Below are 9,371 nucleotides of genomic sequence, written 5' to 3'. Positions count from 1 at the left end.
GACCGTCTCCAGCAGGGCTCTGGACGTAGCGTCCAGTTTGTTTTCAGCCCTGCTGGATCGGTCGGCCTTGTCTAGGATACAATTGAAGTCCCCACCCAGAATGACCGGCCTGGAGGTGGTGAGCAGCTGTGGCAGCTGCTCAAAAACCGCCAGCCGCTCGGTTCTGGCGGCAGGGGCATACACATTAATCAGCCTGAGAGGGCAGTTTTTGTACGTGACGTCTGCTACGAGAAGGCGTCCCCCCACCACCTCCCTAACTTCGGAGATGGTGAAGCCACCTCCCCGCAGCAGGATGCCGAGGCCCGAGGAACGGCAGTCGTTCCCACCTGACCAGATGGACGGTCCGTGGGACCACGCACTCGACCAGCGCCTGTAGCTGCTGAGGTGAGGGATCCCACACTCCTGCAGGAACAGCAGGTCGGCTTTGACGTTGGCCAGGTAGGATAATGTGGACGCACATCTCAACCCATCTTTGACACTGCGTACATTTACCGAGGCAAACTTAAAAGACATTTTTAAAGTACAAAAAGATTTGGCAGTTCTTACATGTCCGTCAGTCAGCATGCACCCGGTTCCGCATTCCTGTGGTGCTGACGAAGTTCTGCAGGGCCGCAGGGCTGATATATCCGTCCGAACCTGCCTCAAATCCTCGTCGGCGACTGGGTGACATCGTGGGAGTCACGTGGCCGTCTGGATGGTCTGCTGCTGTTGCGATGGCCTCGGTTCTCCCCGTCACCTGTGGATTCTTCGTCGCTTTTGAAAAGAGCCTCTTGAGGTTCTGTCGTCGTCTGGCAGCTTTTCTCTCGTCACCGTTGAGGGGTCTCGCTGCCACGGATTTCCTTTTCCGTACCTTTCTGCTGGATTTGACTTTCAGCCAGGGGCTTTCGAGCTCCGAGCTCTCCTGTTCCATGGCTTCGGCGCCCTCTGCTGGTGGTGCTGACGATGCGTCCTCCTGCTGCACAGGGGGGTCCGCTCGTCCTTCCGAAGCCTTTTCCGGGCCTGCTTCTGGACCGGTCGTCTGTCCCTCTGAGGTGGCACGGACGCTTGCCTTCTTCACTCCGCCTCCGGTGATCTGGGCGTAAGTGGCCTTTCGCTTGGGGCAGGCTCTGTAGACGTGGCCAGCCTCCCCACACAGGTTGCAACATTTGCTGTCGCTGCAGTCCTTTGTCGCGTGCCCCTCCTTCAAGCAGTTTCTGCAGAAGGTGGTGCTGCAGCTCGCGGCAAAATGGCCGGTTTTGCCGCAGATTCGGCACACTCGAGGCTGTCCCGCGTAGTACAGGAAGCCTCGATTCCCCCCGATGGCAAAATTGGAGGGCGGGTGCAGGAGGTCTCCGTTGGGGTCAGTCCTCAGAGTTACTCTCACCTGTCTCTTACAGGTCCAGATTCCGTACTTGTCCATCACATCCGCGCTCTCACCCTTCACCTCCACGTACCTGGAGAGGAACGTCAGCACATCAGCCGCAGGGACGTAGGGGTTATACATTTGGAACGTGATAACCCGGTTCCTCTGGGACGGCACGGTGAACAGGGGCTCCGCCGTCAGGATGGAGAGGGGCCCCTCTTTGCCTTTCTCCTTGAGGGCTGTCAGGAACTTGAGGCATCCTGACAGGCTCCTGAAGCTGACGTCCACGTAGGGCTGGTTGCTGTATTCAGCCACACCGTAGACGTCTGCTGCCTGGAATCCGCAGCACTCAAACAGTACCTTCTTCACGACGAAGTCTCGGCCCACGGGCGAGTCTCCTCCTGAAGCCTTCACCCGGATGGTGTTGGGCAGTCCTTGGCCTGTAGCTTTCGATGTAGCTGCAGCCATAGTTCAGCGACACTGAGTCGTACAGTACCGGCGTTTGGTCCAAGCCAGAGGCTTGAAACCAGCATTAAGGTCCACCAATAGCAGCAGAGCTCAAGTGTTGCAGACGGTCTTCTCCCGATCGTCTGACGCCAGCTTCCACAACGCCCATCGAGATCCGATAGCTCTTTGCGAAATTCGAGCCTCAGGCTAAGATCGCTTGTAGACAGTGAGAACGGCTCTCAGTCCGAGGCCAGTCAGTTTGTATGGAGTACACCCGAGCAACTGACCCAATCCTGAAGGGGTGGACGCTCAACCGGCTTAGTTGGCACCGTTAGGTTTCCACCGGTGGCAATCCCCTTCGAGGAGACACCTTTAAACTGATAAGAACAGATACTACACTTGATCTTAGCCAAAAGGCCGAGAAGCGATAGCCCGTCAATTCCCAGCTGGCCCCCCTCCCTTCCTCAGCCACTGGCTTTCACGCGCCGCTTGCTGGCCACAGAAAAACCGTCAGCCTGCCTGAGTGCTGCAGTAGCGTCGCAGCGCAGCAGGGGGCTCAGCGTGTGCGTCCTTTACTCTGCCGTCGACACCTGCTGTGCCAGGAGGCAGGTGCTGCCACATGTTCTGTTTTTGATGCTCTTGTGAGTCAGTGCACCGTTCCTGGAGAGAGTGCAAGACCAGGTCGATGCGTGGCGTGGTAGGAGCGAGCCCCTTTCCCCAGCGCCCTGTTCCAAAAATCAGGTTAATATTTGGTCCCCAGATCGGGGAACTATCAGATATTAAACTGATAAGAACAGATACTACACTTGATCTTAGCCAAAAGGCCGAGAAGCGATAGCCCGTCAATTCCCAGCTGGCCCCCCTCCCTTCCTCAGCCACTGGCTTTCACGCGCCGCTTGCTGGCCACAGAAAAACCGTCAGCCTGCCTGAGTGCTGCAGTAGCGTCGCAGCGCAGCAGGGGGCTCAGCGTGTGCGTCCTTTACTCTGCCGTCGACACCTGCTGTGCCAGGAGGCAGGTGCTGCCACATGTTCTGTTTTTGATGCTCTTGTGAGTCAGTGCACCGTTCCTGGAGAGAGTGCAAGACCAGGTCGATGCGTGGCGTGGTAGGAGCCAGCCCCTTTCCCCAGCGCCCTGTTCCAAAAATCAGGTTAATATTTGGTCCCCAGATCGGGGAACTATCAGATATTAAACTGATAAGAACAGATACTACACTTGATCTTAGCCAAAAGGCCGAGAAGCGATAGCCCGTCAATTCCCAGCTGGCCCCCCTCCCTTCCTCAGCCACTGGCTTTCACGCGCCGCTTGCTGGCCACAGAAAAACCGTCAGCCTGCCTGAGTGCTGCAGTAGCGTCGCAGCGCAGCAGGGGGCTCAGCGTGTGCGTCCTTTACTCTGCCGTCGACACCTGCTGTGCCAGGAGGCAGGTGCTGCCACATGTTCTGTTTTTGATGCTCTTGTGAGTCAGTGCACCGTTCCTGGAGAGAGTGCAAGACCAGGTCGATGCGTGGCGTGGTAGGAGCCAGCCCCTTTCCCCAGCGCCCTGTTCCAAAAATCAGGTTAATATTTGGTCCCCAGATCGGGGAACTATCAGATATTAAACTGATAAGAACAGATACTACACTTGATCTTAGCCAAAAGGCCGAGAAGCGATAGCCCGTCAATTCCCAGCTGGCCCCCCTCCCTTCCTCAGCCACTGGCTTTCACGCGCCGCTTGCTGGCCACAGAAAAACCGTCAGCCTGCCTGAGTGCTGCAGTAGCGTCGCAGCGCAGCAGGGGGCTCAGCGTGTGCGTCCTTTACTCTGCCGTCGACACCTGCTGTGCCAGGAGGCAGGTGCTGCCACATGTTCTGTTTTTGATGCTCTTGTGAGTCAGTGCACCGTTCCTGGAGAGAGTGCAAGACCAGGTCGATGCGTGGCGTGGTAGGAGCGAGCCCCTTTCCCCAGCGCCCTGTTCCAAAAATCAGGTTAATATTTGGTCCCCAGATCGGGGAACTATCAGATATTAAACTGATAAGAACAGATACTACACTTGATCTTAGCCAAAAGGCCGAGAAGCGATAGCCCGTCAATTCCCAGCTGGCCCCCCTCCCTTCCTCAGCCACTGGCTTTCACGCGCCGCTTGCTGGCCACAGAAAAACCGTCAGCCTGCCTGAGTGCTGCAGTAGCGTCGCAGCGCAGCAGGGGGCTCAGCGTGTGCGTCCTTTACTCTGCCGTCGACACCTGCTGTGCCAGGAGGCAGGTGCTGCCACATGTTCTGTTTTTGATGCTCTTGTGAGTCAGTGCACCGTTCCTGGAGAGAGTGCAAGACCAGGTCGATGCGTGGCGTGGTAGGAGCGAGCCCCTTTCCCCAGCGCCCTGTTCCAAAAATCAGGTTAATATTTGGTCCCCAGATCGGGGAACTATCAGATATTAAACTGATAAGAACAGATACTACACTTGATCTTAGCCAAAAGGCCGAGAAGCGATAGCCCGTCAATTCCCAGCTGGCCCCCCTCCCTTCCTCAGCCACTGGCTTTCACGCGCCGCTTGCTGGCCACAGAAAAACCGTCAGCCTGCCTGAGTGCTGCAGTAGCGTCGCAGCGCAGCAGGGGGCTCAGCGTGTGCGTCCTTTACTCTGCCGTCGACACCTGCTGTGCCAGGAGGCAGGTGCTGCCACATGTTCTGTTTTTGATGCTCTTGTGAGTCAGTGCACCGTTCCTGGAGAGAGTGCAAGACCAGGTCGATGCGTGGCGTGGTAGGAGCGAGCCCCTTTCCCCAGCGCCCTGTTCCAAAAATCAGGTTAATATTTGGTCCCCAGATCGGGGAACTATCAGATATTAAACTGATAAGAACAGATACTACACTTGATCTTAGCCAAAAGGCCGAGAAGCGATAGCCCGTCAATTCCCCGCTGGCCCCCCTCCCTTCCTCAGCCACTGGCTTTCACGCGCCGCTTGCTGGCCACAGAAAAACCGTCAGCCTGCCTGAGTGCTGCAGTAGCGTCGCAGCGCAGCAGGGGGCTCAGCGTGTGCGTCCTTTACTCTGCCGTCGACACCTGCTGTGCCAGGAGGCAGGTGCTGCCACTTGTTCTGTTTTTGATGCTCTTGTGAGTCAGTGCACCGTTCCTGGAGAGAGTGCAAGACCAGGTCGATGCGTGGCGTGGTAGGAGCCAGCCCCTTTCCCCAGCGCCCTGTTCCAAAAATCAGGTTAATATTTGGTCCCCAGATCGGGGAACTATCAGATATTAAACTGATAAGAACAGATACTACACTTGATCTTAGCCAAAAGGCCGAGAAGCGATAGCCCGTCAATTCCCAGCTGGCCCCCCTCCCTTCCTCAGCCACTGGCTTTCACGCGCCGCTTGCTGGCCACAGAAAAACCGTCAGCCTGCCTGAGTGCTGCAGTAGCGTCGCAGCGCAGCAGGGGGCTCAGCGTGTGCGTCCTTTACTCTGCCGTCGACACCTGCTGTGCCAGGAGGCAGGTGCTGCCACATGTTCTGTTTTTGATGCTCTTGTGAGTCAGTGCACCGTTCCTGGAGAGAGTGCAAGACCAGGTCGATGCGTGGCGTGGTAGGAGCCAGCCCCTTTCCCCAGCGCCCTGTTCCAAAAATCAGGTTAATATTTGGTCCCCAGATCGGGGAACTATCAGATATTAAACTGATAAGAACAGATACTACACTTGATCTTAGCCAAAAGGCCGAGAAGCGATAGCCCGTCAATTCCCAGCTGGCCCCCCTCCCTTCCTCAGCCACTGGCTTTCACGCGCCGCTTGCTGGCCACAGAAAAACCGTCAGCCTGCCTGAGTGCTGCAGTAGCGTCGCAGCGCAGCAGGGGGCTCAGCGTGTGCGTCCTTTACTCTGCCGTCGACACCTGCTGTGCCAGGAGGCAGGTGCTGCCACATGTTCTGTTTTTGATGCTCTTGTGAGTCAGTGCACCGTTCCTGGAGAGAGTGCAAGACCAGGTCGATGCGTGGCGTGGTAGGAGCGAGCCCCTTTCCCCAGCGCCCTGTTCCAAAAATCAGGTTAATATTTGGTCCCCAGATCGGGGAACTATCAGATATTAAACTGATAAGAACAGATACTACACTTGATCTTAGCCAAAAGGCCGAGAAGCGATAGCCCGTCAATTCCCAGCTGGCCCCCCTCCCTTCCTCAGCCACTGGCTTTCACGCGCCGCTTGCTGGCCACAGAAAAACCGTCAGCCTGCCTGAGTGCTGCAGTAGCGTCGCAGCGCAGCAGGGGGCTCAGCGTGTGCGTCCTTTACTCTGCCGTCGACACCTGCTGTGCCAGGAGGCAGGTGCTGCCACATGTTCTGTTTTTGATGCTCTTGTGAGTCAGTGCACCGTTCCTGGAGAGAGTGCAAGACCAGGTCGATGCGTGGCGTGGTAGGAGCGAGCCCCTTTCCCCAGCGCCCTGTTCCAAAAATCAGGTTAATATTTGGTCCCCAGATCGGGGAACTATCAGATATTAAACTGATAAGAACAGATACTACACTTGATCTTAGCCAAAAGGCCGAGAAGCGATAGCCCGTCAATTCCCAGCTGGCCCCCCTCCCTTCCTCAGCCACTGGCTTTCACGCGCCGCTTGCTGGCCACAGAAAAACCGTCAGCCTGCCTGAGTGCTGCAGTAGCGTCGCAGCGCAGCAGGGGGCTCAGCGTGTGCGTCCTTTACTCTGCCGTCGACACCTGCTGTGCCAGGAGGCAGGTGCTGCCACATGTTCTGTTTTTGATGCTCTTGTGAGTCAGTGCACCGTTCCTGGAGAGAGTGCAAGACCAGGTCGATGCGTGGCGTGGTAGGAGCGAGCCCCTTTCCCCAGCGCCCTGTTCCAAAAATCAGGTTAATATTTGGTCCCCAGATCGGGGAACTATCAGATATTAAACTGATAAGAAGAGATACTACACTTGATCTTAGCCAAAAGGCCGAGAAGCGATAGCCCGTCAATTCCCAGCTGGCCCCCCTCCCTTCCTCAGCCACTGGCTTTCACGCGCCGCTTGCTGGCCACAGAAAAACCGTCAGCCTGCCTGAGTGCTGCAGTAGCGTCGCAGCGCAGCAGGGGGCTCAGCGTGTGCGTCCTTTACTCTGCCGTCGACACCTGCTGTGCCAGGAGGCAGGTGCTGCCACATGTTCTGTTTTTGATGCTCTTGTGAGTCAGTGCACCGTTCCTGGAGAGAGTGCAAGACCAGGTTGATGCGTGGCGTGGTAGGAGCGAGCCCCTTTCCCCAGCGCCCTGTTCCAAAAATCAGGTTAATATTTGGTCCCCAGATCGGGGAACTATCAGATATTAAACTGATAAGAACAGATTTTTTTTTTCCAAAAATATACTTTATTCATAAAAATCTCAAGTAATCTATTACAGTGTACAGGGCTTCGAGTAGCAAAACAATGCGGAATGAAAACATTTTTGCAGATCTGTCCAAACTACAGTGACTACATTTCAGTACTTAAAAAACTATGTCCATGTCTCAATATTTACATATTTGTACTAATTGCCATGATTACATTTCAATACTTAAAACTATATACATGCCTCAAAAGATTACTGTGTGCCGTTAGTGCTCAGATTGGCACACAGTTACGCAGGTCGAGGGTATTCTGCAGTTCCTGGGCCCTCGGTCTGCCTCCGTTAAAAGGCCTTACAGTGTGGCCTTTCCCCATTGTGCCTTTGCGGCGGCTGCCCCAAGCTTCAGCCCGTCCCTCAGCACGTAGTCCTGGACCTTGGAATGTGCCAGTCTGCAACACTCGGTCGAGGACAGTTCTTTCAGCTGGAAGATCAGCAAGTTTCGGGCGGACCAAAGTGCGTCCTTCACCGAGTTGATGACCTTCCAGCAGCAGTTGATATTTGTCTCGGTGTGCGTCCCCGGAAACAGCCCGTAGAGCACAGAGTCCTGCGTCACCGAGCTGCTCGGGACGAACCTCGACAAATACCACTGCATCTCGCTCCAGACCTTCTTTGCAAAGGCACATTCCAGAAGGAGGTGTGCGACCGTCTCGTCAGCCCCGCAGCCGCTTCGAGGGCAGCGTGCGGTGATGTTGAGACCTCGAGCGTGCATAAAGGATCTGACGGGGAGTGCCCTTCTCACCACCAGCCAAGCCAGATCTTGGTGCTTGTTTGTCAGTTCTGGTGATGAGGCGTTCTGCCAGATGACACTGACAGTCTGCTCAGGGAACCATCCGACAGGATCCGCCGTCTCCTTTTCTCTCAGGGCCCCAAGGACGTTACGCGCTGACCACTGCTTAATCGCCTTGTGGTCAAAGGTGTGTTTGCGGAAAAATTTCTCCACGAAGGACAGGTGCTGCGGTACGGTCCAACTACTCGGAGCGTTCCGCGGCAGTGTGGCCAGACCCATCCTTCGCAACACTCGGGACAGGTAGAACCTCAAAAAGTAGTGGCACTTGCTGTTGGTGTACCGAGGATCTACGCACAGCTTGATGCAGCCGCACACAAAGGTGGCCATCAGGATCAGGGCGGCGTTGGGAATGTCTTTCCCTCCGTTCTCTGGAGATTTGTGCATCGCCTCCCTCCGGACGCGATCCATCTTTGATCTCCAGATAAATTTGAAGATGGCCTGCGTCACTGCTGCAGCGCAGGATTTGGGGATAGGCCACACCTGCGCCACGTACAACAACACGGACAGCAACTCGCACCGGATCACCAGGTTTTTCCCTGTTATGGAGAGCGAGCGTTGCTCCCACAAGCCCAGTTTCTGCCTGGCTTTCGCGATGCGCTCCTCCCAGTTTTTGATGCATGCCCCTGCCGCTCCGAACCATATCCCCAGCACCTTCAGGTACTCTGCCCTGACGGTGAAGGGGACAAAGGATTTGTCGGCCCAGTTCCCAAAGAACATGGCCTCGCTCTTTCCCTGGTTGACTTTGGCTCCCGAGGCCAGCTCGAACTGCTCGCAGACCTGGAGGAGCCTGCGGACAGACGAGGGGTCCGAGCAGAACACAGCCACGTCATCCATGTACAGGGAGGCTTTGACCTGCGTGCCTCCGCTGCCTGGGATTGTCACCCCTTTGATGCCTGATAAGAACAGATACTACACTTGATCTTAGCCAAAAGGCCGAGAAGCGATAGCCCGTCAATTCCCAGCTGGCCCCCCTCCCTTCCTCAGCCACTGGCTTTCACGCGCCGCTTGCTGGCCACAGAAAAACCGTCAGCCTGCCTGAGTGCTGCAGTAGCGTCGCAGCGCAGCAGGGGGCTCAGCGTGTGCGTCCTTTACTCTGCCGTCGACACCTGCTGTGCCAGGAGGCAGGTGCTGCCACATGTTCTGTTTTTGATGCTCTTGTGAGTCAGTGCACCGTTCCTGGAGAGAGTGCAAGACCAGGTCGATGCGTGGCGTGGTAGGAGCCAGCCCCTTTCCCCAGCGCCCTGTTCCAAAAATCAGGTTAATATTTGGTCCCCAGATCGGGGAACTATCAGATATTAAACTGATAAGAACAGATACTACACTTGATCTTAGCCAAAAGGCCGAGAAGCGATAGCCCGTCAATTCCCAGCTGGCCCCCCTCCCTTCCTCAGCCACTGGCTTTCACGCGCCGCTTGCTGGCCACAGAAAAACCGTCAGCCTGCCTGAGTGCTGCAGTAGCGTCGCAGCGCAGCAGGGGGC

The 9,371-nt window shown here is 56.1% G+C and overlaps 12 non-coding genes and 3 pseudogenes across 12 annotated transcripts; all 15 read right to left on the bottom strand.

Moving 5' to 3' along the window:
• Nucleotides 1-2,085: 2,085 nt before the first annotated feature.
• LOC145338539 (U2 spliceosomal RNA) lies at nt 2,086-2,218 on the bottom strand (annotated as a pseudogene).
• A 215-nt stretch (nt 2,219-2,433) lies between these two features.
• On the bottom strand, nt 2,434-2,625 carry LOC145338282 (U2 spliceosomal RNA). The gene has a single exon (XR_013885630.1). It is a non-coding gene; the product is annotated as a U2 spliceosomal RNA (small nuclear RNA).
• A 215-nt stretch (nt 2,626-2,840) lies between these two features.
• On the bottom strand, nt 2,841-3,032 carry LOC145338239 (U2 spliceosomal RNA). The gene has a single exon (XR_013885588.1). It is a non-coding gene; the product is annotated as a U2 spliceosomal RNA (small nuclear RNA).
• A 215-nt stretch (nt 3,033-3,247) lies between these two features.
• LOC145338238 (U2 spliceosomal RNA) lies at nt 3,248-3,439 on the bottom strand. The gene has a single exon (XR_013885587.1). It is a non-coding gene; the product is annotated as a U2 spliceosomal RNA (small nuclear RNA).
• Nucleotides 3,440-3,654: 215 nt separating this feature from the next.
• On the bottom strand, nt 3,655-3,846 carry LOC145338270 (U2 spliceosomal RNA). The gene has a single exon (XR_013885619.1). It is a non-coding gene; the product is annotated as a U2 spliceosomal RNA (small nuclear RNA).
• Nucleotides 3,847-4,061: 215 nt separating this feature from the next.
• LOC145338259 (U2 spliceosomal RNA) lies at nt 4,062-4,253 on the bottom strand. The gene has a single exon (XR_013885608.1). It is a non-coding gene; the product is annotated as a U2 spliceosomal RNA (small nuclear RNA).
• Nucleotides 4,254-4,468: 215 nt separating this feature from the next.
• On the bottom strand, nt 4,469-4,660 carry LOC145338248 (U2 spliceosomal RNA). Its single transcript, XR_013885597.1, has one exon. It is a non-coding gene; the product is annotated as a U2 spliceosomal RNA (small nuclear RNA).
• Nucleotides 4,661-4,875: 215 nt separating this feature from the next.
• On the bottom strand, nt 4,876-5,067 carry LOC145338236 (U2 spliceosomal RNA). The gene has a single exon (XR_013885585.1). It is a non-coding gene; the product is annotated as a U2 spliceosomal RNA (small nuclear RNA).
• Nucleotides 5,068-5,282: 215 nt separating this feature from the next.
• On the bottom strand, nt 5,283-5,474 carry LOC145338235 (U2 spliceosomal RNA). Its single transcript, XR_013885584.1, has one exon. It is a non-coding gene; the product is annotated as a U2 spliceosomal RNA (small nuclear RNA).
• Nucleotides 5,475-5,689: 215 nt separating this feature from the next.
• Nucleotides 5,690-5,881, bottom strand: LOC145338237 (U2 spliceosomal RNA). Its single transcript, XR_013885586.1, has one exon. It is a non-coding gene; the product is annotated as a U2 spliceosomal RNA (small nuclear RNA).
• Nucleotides 5,882-6,096: 215 nt separating this feature from the next.
• LOC145338226 (U2 spliceosomal RNA) lies at nt 6,097-6,288 on the bottom strand. Its single transcript, XR_013885575.1, has one exon. It is a non-coding gene; the product is annotated as a U2 spliceosomal RNA (small nuclear RNA).
• A 215-nt stretch (nt 6,289-6,503) lies between these two features.
• LOC145338473 (U2 spliceosomal RNA) lies at nt 6,504-6,695 on the bottom strand. Its single transcript, XR_013885816.1, has one exon. It is a non-coding gene; the product is annotated as a U2 spliceosomal RNA (small nuclear RNA).
• Nucleotides 6,696-6,910: 215 nt separating this feature from the next.
• LOC145338528 (U2 spliceosomal RNA) lies at nt 6,911-7,084 on the bottom strand (annotated as a pseudogene).
• Nucleotides 7,085-8,732: 1,648 nt separating this feature from the next.
• LOC145338566 (U2 spliceosomal RNA) lies at nt 8,733-8,837 on the bottom strand (annotated as a pseudogene).
• Nucleotides 8,838-9,052: 215 nt separating this feature from the next.
• LOC145338234 (U2 spliceosomal RNA) lies at nt 9,053-9,244 on the bottom strand. The gene has a single exon (XR_013885583.1). It is a non-coding gene; the product is annotated as a U2 spliceosomal RNA (small nuclear RNA).
• Nucleotides 9,245-9,371: the final 127 nt, after the last annotated feature.

Source organism: Carcharhinus amblyrhynchos, unplaced genomic scaffold (genome assembly GCF_965287045.1).
Source record: "Carcharhinus amblyrhynchos unplaced genomic scaffold, sCarAmb.v2.hapA scaffold_98, whole genome shotgun sequence".
NCBI classification, from domain to species: Eukaryota; Metazoa; Chordata; class Chondrichthyes; order Carcharhiniformes; family Carcharhinidae; genus Carcharhinus; species Carcharhinus amblyrhynchos.
The sequence above is the reverse complement of the archived record's forward strand: the minus strand, read 5'-3'. Positions and strand labels throughout refer to the sequence as shown.